This window comes from Triticum aestivum, chromosome 6B (assembly GCF_018294505.1).
Source record: "Triticum aestivum cultivar Chinese Spring chromosome 6B, IWGSC CS RefSeq v2.1, whole genome shotgun sequence".
Classification (NCBI taxonomy): domain Eukaryota; kingdom Viridiplantae; phylum Streptophyta; class Magnoliopsida; order Poales; family Poaceae; genus Triticum; species Triticum aestivum.
This window is the reverse complement of record NC_057810.1, coordinates 399,197,862-399,208,030: the sequence shown is the minus strand read 5'-3', so window position 1 is coordinate 399,208,030 and position 10,169 is coordinate 399,197,862. Positions and strand designations below refer to the sequence as shown.

Below are 10,169 nucleotides of genomic sequence, written 5' to 3'. Positions count from 1 at the left end.
GATTTTTATAAACATCAAACAACTTCAATTTTTAATTAGGACTTCTTGGATTTATTCATTAGTAATGAAGAAAGTCCACGTTATGTAATAAACATCGAACCAGTCAGTTATTTGAATTTGAACTTCTAGATATTAAAAAACAGGATCAAATCCATGTCTACAAACTTTTAAACTCGGTTTTAGAATAAACATTTTTGAACTTCTATGTCTTTAAATATGCCCATAATGACGTTGGTTTTTTATTTTTTAAACTTGCGAATCCTAGGTTTTAATATACTTTGAACTTCTATGTTACTTTAATTTGAGGTTCACTTATTATTGCGTAACGAATTGTTTTTTACTTTTTAATAAACATTGAATTTGACTATTTTTTCAATTTCAAACTTCATGGTTGATTGTTTGATAAACATCAAGTCACTTCATTAGTATAATTTGAACTTTTTTTAAACAAGACATTTCTATTTAAACATTTTTTAGTTGTTCCTTTATTTTATTTTGACCTTCTTCATTTTATTCTTTAGTAACGAGATTTTCTTTAGTTTTTTTTATAAACTTCGAACTTCTCTATTATTTTAATTTGAACTCCTAAGTTTTATTATTAGAAAAAATGTTTTTAAATAAGCATCAAATATCTTTTAAAAATTGAACTTCATACTTTTATTAATTTTAATTTGAACTTCACGATTTTATTTCTTTGGTAACAAGGAAATCTAAGTTTTTAATAAATGTCAAACTACTCTATTTTATTATTTTGGACTTCTTGGATATTTCTTTTAGTAACGAAAAAATTCTAGTTTTCTAATACATATTGAATACATTTTAATTTGCTCTATTTTTTGTTTGAACTTCTCACTTTTCGTTATTTAGTAACAAAAAAAATCTAAGATGTTCTAAACGTCGAACTACTCCAATAATTTAATTTGAACTTCTCAACATTTTTATTTTGAACTTCTGTGTATTTATTTTATAAATGTGGAAATGAAACCTATGTGTTTGTCCCTATAGGGAATTTCACGAGTTTATTTTTAAGCTGAACACTTACGTTTTTTGTTTCTTTTTCATGCATATCTAGGATCTTTTCATATAAGTTTGTGTGTGAAATTCCTTAGTTTTTTCATTTTCAAGAGAGAGGTTCTATATTTTTATATCGCGAGAAAGGAGGTGGGAGGCAAGTAGTAGAAAATTTTGGATTTATTTTAACAATTTTGAGCTTCCATATTTGAACAATTTGGACTTCTCATAATTTTTCCTACGAAAATCATTGGGTTCGTCTCCCTTTGTTTCTTTATTGTTTTTTTGTGAACACAATTTGTTTTTTGGGACACACGTCACACTCACTGCACAAAAGTTCAACATCCACGGCCCTCGGTCATCTATATTTTTTTGTGCTCCCCTAAGTGCACACAACAATCATCAGCTACCATATACATGAACTTCAATGGTTGACAAACATGAACTTGTTACTTGTTTGTCGCTATAAATATCAACCACAAAAGTGTGAGGTTTTTCTTTCTTCTTTTTCTTTTTTTGATATTCCTGAACTTGCATTTTTTATAGATGTTTTTCACTCTGTTTCTCAATGCACTGCTACAACCAGTTGGAGCTTCTCAATAATGTAGTATAAACTAACATACTTGAACTTCTCAGACACAACACTTTGACCTTTACAAAAACAAATAAAATATCAGAAACTACACAGTTGTACAATCACAACAATAGAGCAATTTTCTCATTCACTAAATTTCATAACAAGCCATCACCTGCCCCAACACCGATCTTCATGCCAGTAACACTGGCGAATTCAAACGATGTGAAGCTCTTGTGCAACACAAAGTCAGGTTAGCAGCATGGCTGCCTTCCAAACCTGTAAACCAACAATAGCAAACAATGGACCACTAATGAAAGAAGGATGATACACAGTAGGAAATCTGACACGGAATGATCTCCAGTAAGAAGCCCGACCCTCCGGAGCGAAGAGGTGATGTCGTGCTGCACGGTGAGCACATGATCCTCGTCCCTTCTCCCTGCAAACCAAGGACCATCAATCAAATTCATAACACACCAACAACGGAAAGACAGCGACAGAATAAACCTTACTGTGTCTCTTCATTCTCCGACCGAGAACGAGATCGCCATCGTCATCCACGATAACAACATCCGACAAGCCACCTTCTCAGTAAAACCAAGAGTCAATTCCTGAAAGCTAATAATCCGTCGTCTAATGTAGGAGTAATGCAAAACACACTCAGCTCGCTCACATGAACTTCTTTCGATGTGACGAGCTTGCACCAATGGCGATGCTGGCTACGCTCGCTGTGGTCGCCACTTGGTGGCTCTAGAAACATCAGGTGACATGTCAGCACAAGCGAAACCTGTAGCCTCTTCTGGATGTGAGCCAAGAAGCGGCACAGTGTAGGTCTATGATGAAATCCCCCTGAGAAGAGAGGAAGGGGCAAGCTAGTTCCGGCTGTTGTTTACCTAGTGGGCGACAGGAAAAGGTGAAGCGGGAGAGGTAGAGGCCAGAGAAACGGGGCGGCTACTCCTCCGCGTGAGGCGGGAGGTGCCCGGGATGAGTGCGGCTCCGGCGGCCAGCTAAAGGGAGCCTGGTATCAAGGGGCGCCGTTGCTGGGGGGTGGTTGGGTTGTGCATCACCTGGAGGTGGAGGAGCAGCACGTCGGAGGGAGGTGGAGTGGGCGGCGCATCGGTGGGAGGTGCAGGAGGCGGTGCTCCGGCGGGAGGAAGGGGCGTGCGCGTTGCCGAGAGGTGAGGGGAGGTAGGGGCAAGTCGCCGGCCCACTCCGGTCGGGATCCCGCCGGATCTGTGCGCGTCGGCGCTCTCGTGGGGCACTGGTTGTGGCGTCGGTGCGTTGGATGGTGGCGGCGAAGAAGATGTGGGGGTGGCGGTGAAGGAGGCGCACTGGGTGGCGGGGACGGCGGCACGCGGGATGCCTGCGGGGTCTGGCGCGCCGCCGGCGTGCTGGGGTGGCTGGCCGGCTGGATTCAGGTTGGGGCGCGGGGCGGGGGTTGCGGGAGAAGATGGGGGCAGTGCGTGGGAGAGGATGTTTTCTTTGAGAAGTTAGGGAGGGCCCTATCGGGCCTTATACAGAGCTGTTATGATCAGAATAGTTATTTTAATATCATGATTATAATAGTATATATATATATGCAAGCCGTCGAACATAGGTCTCGAATTTCACCATGATCGACACGACTATACGATAACGCGAATCAAGAGAAGAAGAATCCATGATCATACATAACCTCTCTCACGTTGTTGGTCGAAGTAATGGACGTCCACGCGAGCCCACGAATATATAGGCAGTCGATGATAATAACCAAGCGAGGGAGAGTGTCCAAAGACAACCACTGCATATGTATGTGCCCAAAATATATGTATGGACATGCGTGATGCATGCATATATGTTTGCTTACCAAAGCACAACATTTTGATGTGGCGCACGCATGCGTCTAAAATCACACAGTCCACACAGATCTGGTTCACGACGCGTCGCATGCTCGCCCCCCCCCCCCCCACTTCGATCCGGTGGGTGAGATTCGTACATACATATGCGCTCGAAATATAGTTGCATGTACCGTACCGTATAAGACGAACCTAAATTTAATCCCCTCCTAATTATAAGTCAAATTAACCTCTATCGCTGTCGGTTGAAGTGATTGACCAAGCGGGCACACAGAGATGGATGAAGCATCTCGCCGATAACCCCGTGAGTGAGTGCTAGAGACAAACCGCCATTGCTTGCTTGTGAGCCAACCACATGTATGAAGATGTGTGGTTGTGATGTCTGAATACCCAATATACATGCAGAACTTTGATGTGGCACCTGCCTCTCAGAAACCTTTATTTAAGTCCCGAGGTTCATGACACGTAGTGTGTGTATAAATATATATATATATATATATATATATATATATATATATATATATATATATATATATATATATATATATATATATATATGTTGCCCCCCTCCCCGCTGACGCGTAATATATATACTCCTATGTACCGTAACACAACTCGAAAATAATCTTCCTTGTTCGTCAACTTACCTTTCTCATTGTGTCATATATTAGATGGACGACGACCTCATGGGCCCATATATGGAGGGAAGAGTCATAGACGAATGAGTGACAACCATCGTCTGCATGTGGCCCAACGTGTTGGTGATGTTTTTAATACCCAATATGCACATCTTCTTTGTGGCACCTGCCTCAGAAACCAAAAAGTCCCCACACAGAGCGAGATTGTTCATGACGTGTGTGTAGTATGTGCTGCCCCGGCCCCCTCCTTCCCTCTTTGATGCATACAATATACTCCTACTGCAACACAACCTAAAAAGAAACCTCCTTGTTGGGTCAAAGTGATGGAGGAAAACTTTGGTTGAGTTAGCTGTTATTGTCCTATTCAATCTGGATTTTGTGTAAACTCGATGAATTAATCATCGTGCTTTTGTACCTTCTAAAAGTTGGGGTTAGATATTGCTGCCCTTTTCAACTCGGCTATAAATATCAACCACAAAAGTGTGAGCTTTTTCTTTTTTCTTTTTCTTTTTTGATCCTCCTGAACTTGCATTTTTATAGATGTTTTTCACTCTGTTTCTCAATGCACTACTACAACCAGTTGGAGCTTCTCAATAATGTAGTATAAACTAACATACTTGAACTTCTCGACACAACACTTTGACCTTTACAAAAACAAATAAAAAATCAGAAATTACATAGTTGTACAATCACAACAATAGAGCAATTTTCTCATTCACTAAATTTCATAACAAGCCATCACCTGCCCCAACACCGATCTCCATGGCAGTAACACTGGCGAATTCAGACGACGTGAAGCTCTTGTGCAACACAAAGTCAGGTTAGCAGCATGGCTGCCTTCCAAACCTGTAAACCAACAACAGCAAACAATGGACCACTAATGAAAGAAGGACGATACACAGTAGGAAATCTGACACAGAATGATCTCCAGTAAGAAGCCCGACGCTCAGGAGCGAAGAGGTGACGTCGTGCTGCACGGTAAGCACATGATCCTCGTCCCTTCTCCCTGCAAACCAAGGACCATTAATCAAATTCATAACACACCAACAACGGAAAGACAGCCACAGAACAAACCTTACTGTGTCTCTTCATTCTTCGATTGAGAACGAGATCGCCGTCGTCATCCACGATAACAACATCCGACAAGCCACCTTCTCAGTAAAACCAAGAGTCAAGTCCTGAAAGCTAATAATTCATCGTCTACTGTAGGAGTAATGCAAAACACACTCAGCTGGCTCACATGAACTTCTTTCGATGCGACGAGCTTGCGCCAATGGCGACGCTGGCTACGCTCGTTGTGGTTGCCACTTGGTGGCTCTAGAAACATCAGGTGACTTGTCAGCACAAGCGAAACCTGTAGCCTCTTCTGGATGTGAGCCAAGAAGCGTCACAGTGTAGGTCTATGATGAAATCCCCCTGAGAAGAGAGGAAGGGGCAAGTGAGTTCCGGCTGTTGTTTACTTAGTGGGCGACAGGAAAAGGTAAAGCGGGAGAGGTAGAGGCCGGAGAAACGGGGCGGCTACTCCTCCGCGTGTGGCGGGAGGTGCCCGGGATGAGTGCGGCTCCAGCGGCCAGCTAAAGGGAGCCTGGTATCAGGGGGCACCGTTGCTGGGGGTGGTTGGGCTGTGCATCACCTGGAGATGGAGGAGCAGCACGTCGGAGGGAGGTGGAGGGGGCGGCGCATCGGTGGGAGGTGCAGGAGGCGGTGCTCCGGCGGGAGGCAGGGGCGTGCGCGTTGCCAAGAGGTGAGGGGAGGTAGGGGCAAGTCGCCGGCCCACTCCGGTCGGGATCCCGCCGGATCTGTGCGCGTCGGCGCTCTCGTGGGGTGCTGGTTGTGGCGTTGGTGCGTTGGATGGTGGCGGCAAAGAAGATGTGGGGGTGGCGGTGAAGGAGGTGCACCGGGTGACGGAGACGGCGGCACGCGCGGTGCCTGCGGGGCTGGCACGCCGGCGGCGCGCTGGGGTGGCTGGCAGGCTGGATTCAGGTTGGGGCGCGAGGCGGGGGTTGCGGGAGAAGATGGGGGCAGTGCATGGGAGAGGATGTTTAAGTTAGGGAGGGCCCTATCGGGCCTTATACAGAGCTGTTATGATCAGAATAGTTATTTTAATATCATGATCATAATAGTATATATATATATATATATATATATATATATATATATATATATATATATATATATATATATATATATGCAAGCCGTCGAACTTATGTCTCGAATCTCACCATGATCGACATACCACTATACGATAACGCGAACCAAGAAAAGAAGAATCCATGATTGTACATAACCTCTCTCACGTTGTTGGTCGAAGTGATGGACGTCCACGCGGGCCCACGAATATATAGGCAGTCGATGATAATAACCAAGCGAGGGTGAGTGTCCAAAGACAACCACTGCATATGTATGTGCCCCAAACATATGTATGGACATGCGTGATGCATGCATATATGTTTGCTTACCAAAGCACAACATTTTGATGTGGCGCACGCATGCGTCTAAAGTCACACAGTCCACACAGATCTGGTTCACGACGCGTCGTGTGCTCGCCCCCCCCCCCCCCACTTCGATCCGGTGGGTGGGATTTGTGCATACATATGCGCTCGAAATATAGTTGCATGTACCGTACTGTATAAGACGAACCAAAATTTAGTCCCCTCCTAATTATAAGTCAAATTAACCTCTATCGCTGTCGGTTGAAGTGATTGACCAAGCGGGCACACAGAGATGGATGAAGCATCTCGCCGATAATCCCGTGAGTGAGTGCTAGAGGAAAACCGCCATTGCTTGCTTGTGAGCCAAACACATGTATGAAGATGTGTGGTTGTGATGTTTGAATAGCCAATATACATACAGAACTTTGATGTGGCACCTGCCTCTCGGAACCCTTTATTTAAGTCCCGAGGTTCATGACACGTAGTGTGTATATATATATATGTATGTATGTATATATATATATATATATATATATATATATATATATATTTATATATATATATATATATGTTGCCCCCCTCCCCGCTGACGCGTAATATATATACTCCTATGTACCGTAACACAACTCGAAAATAATCTTCCTTGTTCGTCAACTTACCTTTCTCATTGTGTCATATATTAGATGGACGACGACCTCATGGGCCCATATATGGAGGGAAGAGTCATAGACGAATGAGTGACAACCATCGTCTGCATGTGGCCCAACGTGTTGGTGATGTTTTTAATACCCAATATGCACATCTTCTTTGTGGCACCTGCCTCTGAAACCAAAAAGTCCCCACACAGGGCGAGATGGTTCATGACGTGTGTGTAGTATGTGCTGCCCCGGCCCCCTCCTCCCCTCTTCGATGCATACAATATACTCCTACCGCAACACAACCTAAAAAGAAACCTCCTTGTTGGGTCAAAGTGATGGAGGACAACTTTGGTTGAGTTAGTTGTTATTGTCCTATTCAATCTGGATTTTGTGTAAACCCGATGAATTAATCATCGTGTTTTTGTACCTTCTATAAGCTGGGGTTAGATATTGCTGCCCTTTTCAACTCAGCTTTGACCCATATTTTATTTCATACAAATCGGAGCTTCTATCAAGAAGCCTTATGGTTCCAAGAGGGAACTTGGTCACATGATCTGTGTGCGAAACGACATACGTAGTATCTTCCCGCCTTGATTTATTTTACAGAGGCAAAATGCAACTTTGCTTAACCTATGAAATTATTCAGGGTTCGTTTCACCTTTTTATACATTGATTTTCCTAGGCATTTTGAACAAATAACCACCACTTTATTATCGCAAACGGTCGTTATTAGTCCAACCGTGATCGTTCAACTAACCATTTACTACCGCGGGCAGCTGTTTGATTAGACGCGACGGCTATGAGTAGTCCGCCGCGCACGCCGCGAGCACTGCAATTTATTACTGGTTTTGGACTTTTGTTTTGGTTGCCTCAGGAAGGTACATAGAGTAGTCCTCCATTCTCATCTACAAGCACCGCCACCGAGGATAGCCGCCTACTACGAGATGGAGGACAAGCCGGCTAACAAGCGGGGGCGGGTCGAGCTAGAACCGCAAGAGCCTCCGGTGAACGCGGACTTCATTAGCAGCCTCCCTGACGAGATGTTGGTAACCATCATATCCCACCTTCCCATCAAATATGGCATGCGGACCACTGTCCTCTTGCGGTGGTGGCGCCCCCTGGCACTCCACCCCTTGGACCTCATCGTCGGCCATGAGTTCTGCAGTGGGGAGCTGCAACGCCTGGACGCATTGTCCCACGTCCTCGTCATGCACCCTGGGCCGGTCAAACGCCATGCTATCAGCAGGCTCGGTCCACACAACAAGACCAAACCCAGGTTGCACTACTGGTTCCTATCCCCAGCCCTGGATCGGCTTGAGGAGCTCAGCTTTCATGCCGTGTGTCCTCGCTCACTGCCGCGTCCGTGCTCCGCCTTGTGCCCATGTTGCGATGCGCTACATTCATGCATTGCATTTTCCCCTGGATCGATGTCGAGCGAGCTCTTCATCTCCCTAAACTTAAGCACCTCGAGCTCATTGCCGTCGAAGGAGGATTTGGAGCGCCTGCTCTTCGGCTGTACAACGCTCGAGTACCTTCGTCTTCATGCGATGGACGGGTTTAGTAGCCTCCACATCACCTCGACGAATGTCCGTGCAATTTATATGCATTTTTGATGCCGCCCAAGGCTGTAAGTTGAGGTGTTTCACGACATTTTCATTGAGGATGCGCCTTTCCTCGATAGATTGTATGTACTTGATAAATTAGGTCCAGGAAGAATCAGGGTCATTCACACACCGAAATTGATAGTGTTGGGCTATTCGTGTGCTGAATTCAACGAACTTGTTACTGGATCATTATTCGTTCAAGTACAATAGTCTTCTTATTCTCCTTCTTACATATTATTAGACATCACATTATATCTAATTGTTGTTGATCTATATGTTTGTCTATCATCCAAAAAATGATTCCCACAAGCTTGACCCAGCCTCTGCGCATAGTGAAGATCTTGGCACTACAATTTGTCGGCCCTGATTGGATGAAGTTGTTAGATTCCTTAGATGTTTTCCTTGCACGGAGAAGCTATATATCATGGTGATGCTCCTTTCCTGTTAATTGTTAACTACAATGGAGCTCAATTTTTTGTTACTTTTACCCATGATTACAATGACAAATGTAGAATGATTACTAAAGGTAATTTGGAGGATTTCAATACATCTATATTTTGAGATGCTAGTGTTGTACGCATTTTATTCCTTCGCCCGACATGCTTTAGTGATAAAAGTTTATCATGAAAGATTGAAGGTGTCATTTCACTCTTTTCATGTATTTTACAAATCCTGCAAATCAAAGAGGCCCGAAGTGTTGAAATCTATAGCTAGGCACTAATATGTTGTCTTTGTTTGCAGATACTAGCAGGCCCGAAAGTACAAAATGTTGGGGAATATAACAATCCCATTGAATGCCTTGATCTTCATCTCACATAAATTACTTTTAACGAGTACTGAGGCACCACACAGGAAATTAAATTTTCCAGGTTCTTTGTTGAGAAAGCAAGGTTGCTCAAGGTAATGAGGTTTGCCCTATATTTACTGCACAGAAGTGAATGGATTTCTAAAGAGCGCAGGCGTCTACAGCTGAATGGAAAAGGCAATGCACAAGCCAAATTTCAATCTGTAACTTCATATGACAGATTATTCGGAAGTCACTATACCGAGCCACTATATGACTTCTCGGTGGCTGATCCTTCCGCAGAAATAATGCATGAAAAAGATTCAGAAGAATATGAACTTTATGTGTCTGAATAGTTTGAACCTTGTAACCTTTGAATTTGGGCCTTGTAATGCTCGAATTTGAACCTTGCAATATCTATGGTATTCGTTATATAACGTAATTGGATGTTTAATTTGGTTTTGCAATCATGTCCTATTATAAGTATATATATGTTGTTCTTCTGTACACGGAGCATAGATGTTGTGCAGACAGAGCATATCACATCGCACACGGACCACACTTGGTAACCCGTCGGTGATGAATTCATCAATCACAAACGGTTATATACCAGCAAGCTTTTGCCCACAACACACGGCTTATTCCATCTTGCT

At 43.8% G+C, this 10,169-nt stretch overlaps 2 long non-coding RNA genes across 5 annotated transcripts; both read right to left on the bottom strand.

Annotated features, from left to right (window-relative positions):
* Positions 1 to 1,614: 1,614 nt before the first annotated feature.
* LOC123137261 (uncharacterized) lies at positions 1,615 to 3,057 on the bottom strand. Of its 3 annotated transcripts, none has more exons than XR_006467989.1 (4): positions 2,259 to 3,057; positions 2,098 to 2,169; positions 1,761 to 2,024; positions 1,615 to 1,662 (listed from the first exon to the last, which is right to left on the bottom strand). It is a non-coding gene; the product is annotated as an uncharacterized lncRNA (long non-coding RNA). The 3 variants fall into 3 exon arrangements; XR_006467988.1 differs by having other exon boundaries at positions 1,615 to 2,024; positions 2,259 to 2,335; positions 2,479 to 3,057; XR_006467987.1 differs by having other exon boundaries at positions 1,615 to 2,024.
* Positions 3,058 to 4,652: 1,595 nt separating this feature from the next.
* Positions 4,653 to 6,089, bottom strand: LOC123137262 (uncharacterized). Of its 2 annotated transcripts, XR_006467991.1 has the most exons (4): positions 5,692 to 6,089; positions 5,299 to 5,474; positions 5,133 to 5,209; positions 4,653 to 5,064 (listed from the first exon to the last, which is right to left on the bottom strand). It is a non-coding gene; the product is annotated as an uncharacterized lncRNA (long non-coding RNA). The 2 variants fall into 2 exon arrangements; XR_006467990.1 differs by having other exon boundaries at positions 5,299 to 6,089.
* Between the last annotated feature and the right edge of the window lie 4,080 nt (positions 6,090 to 10,169).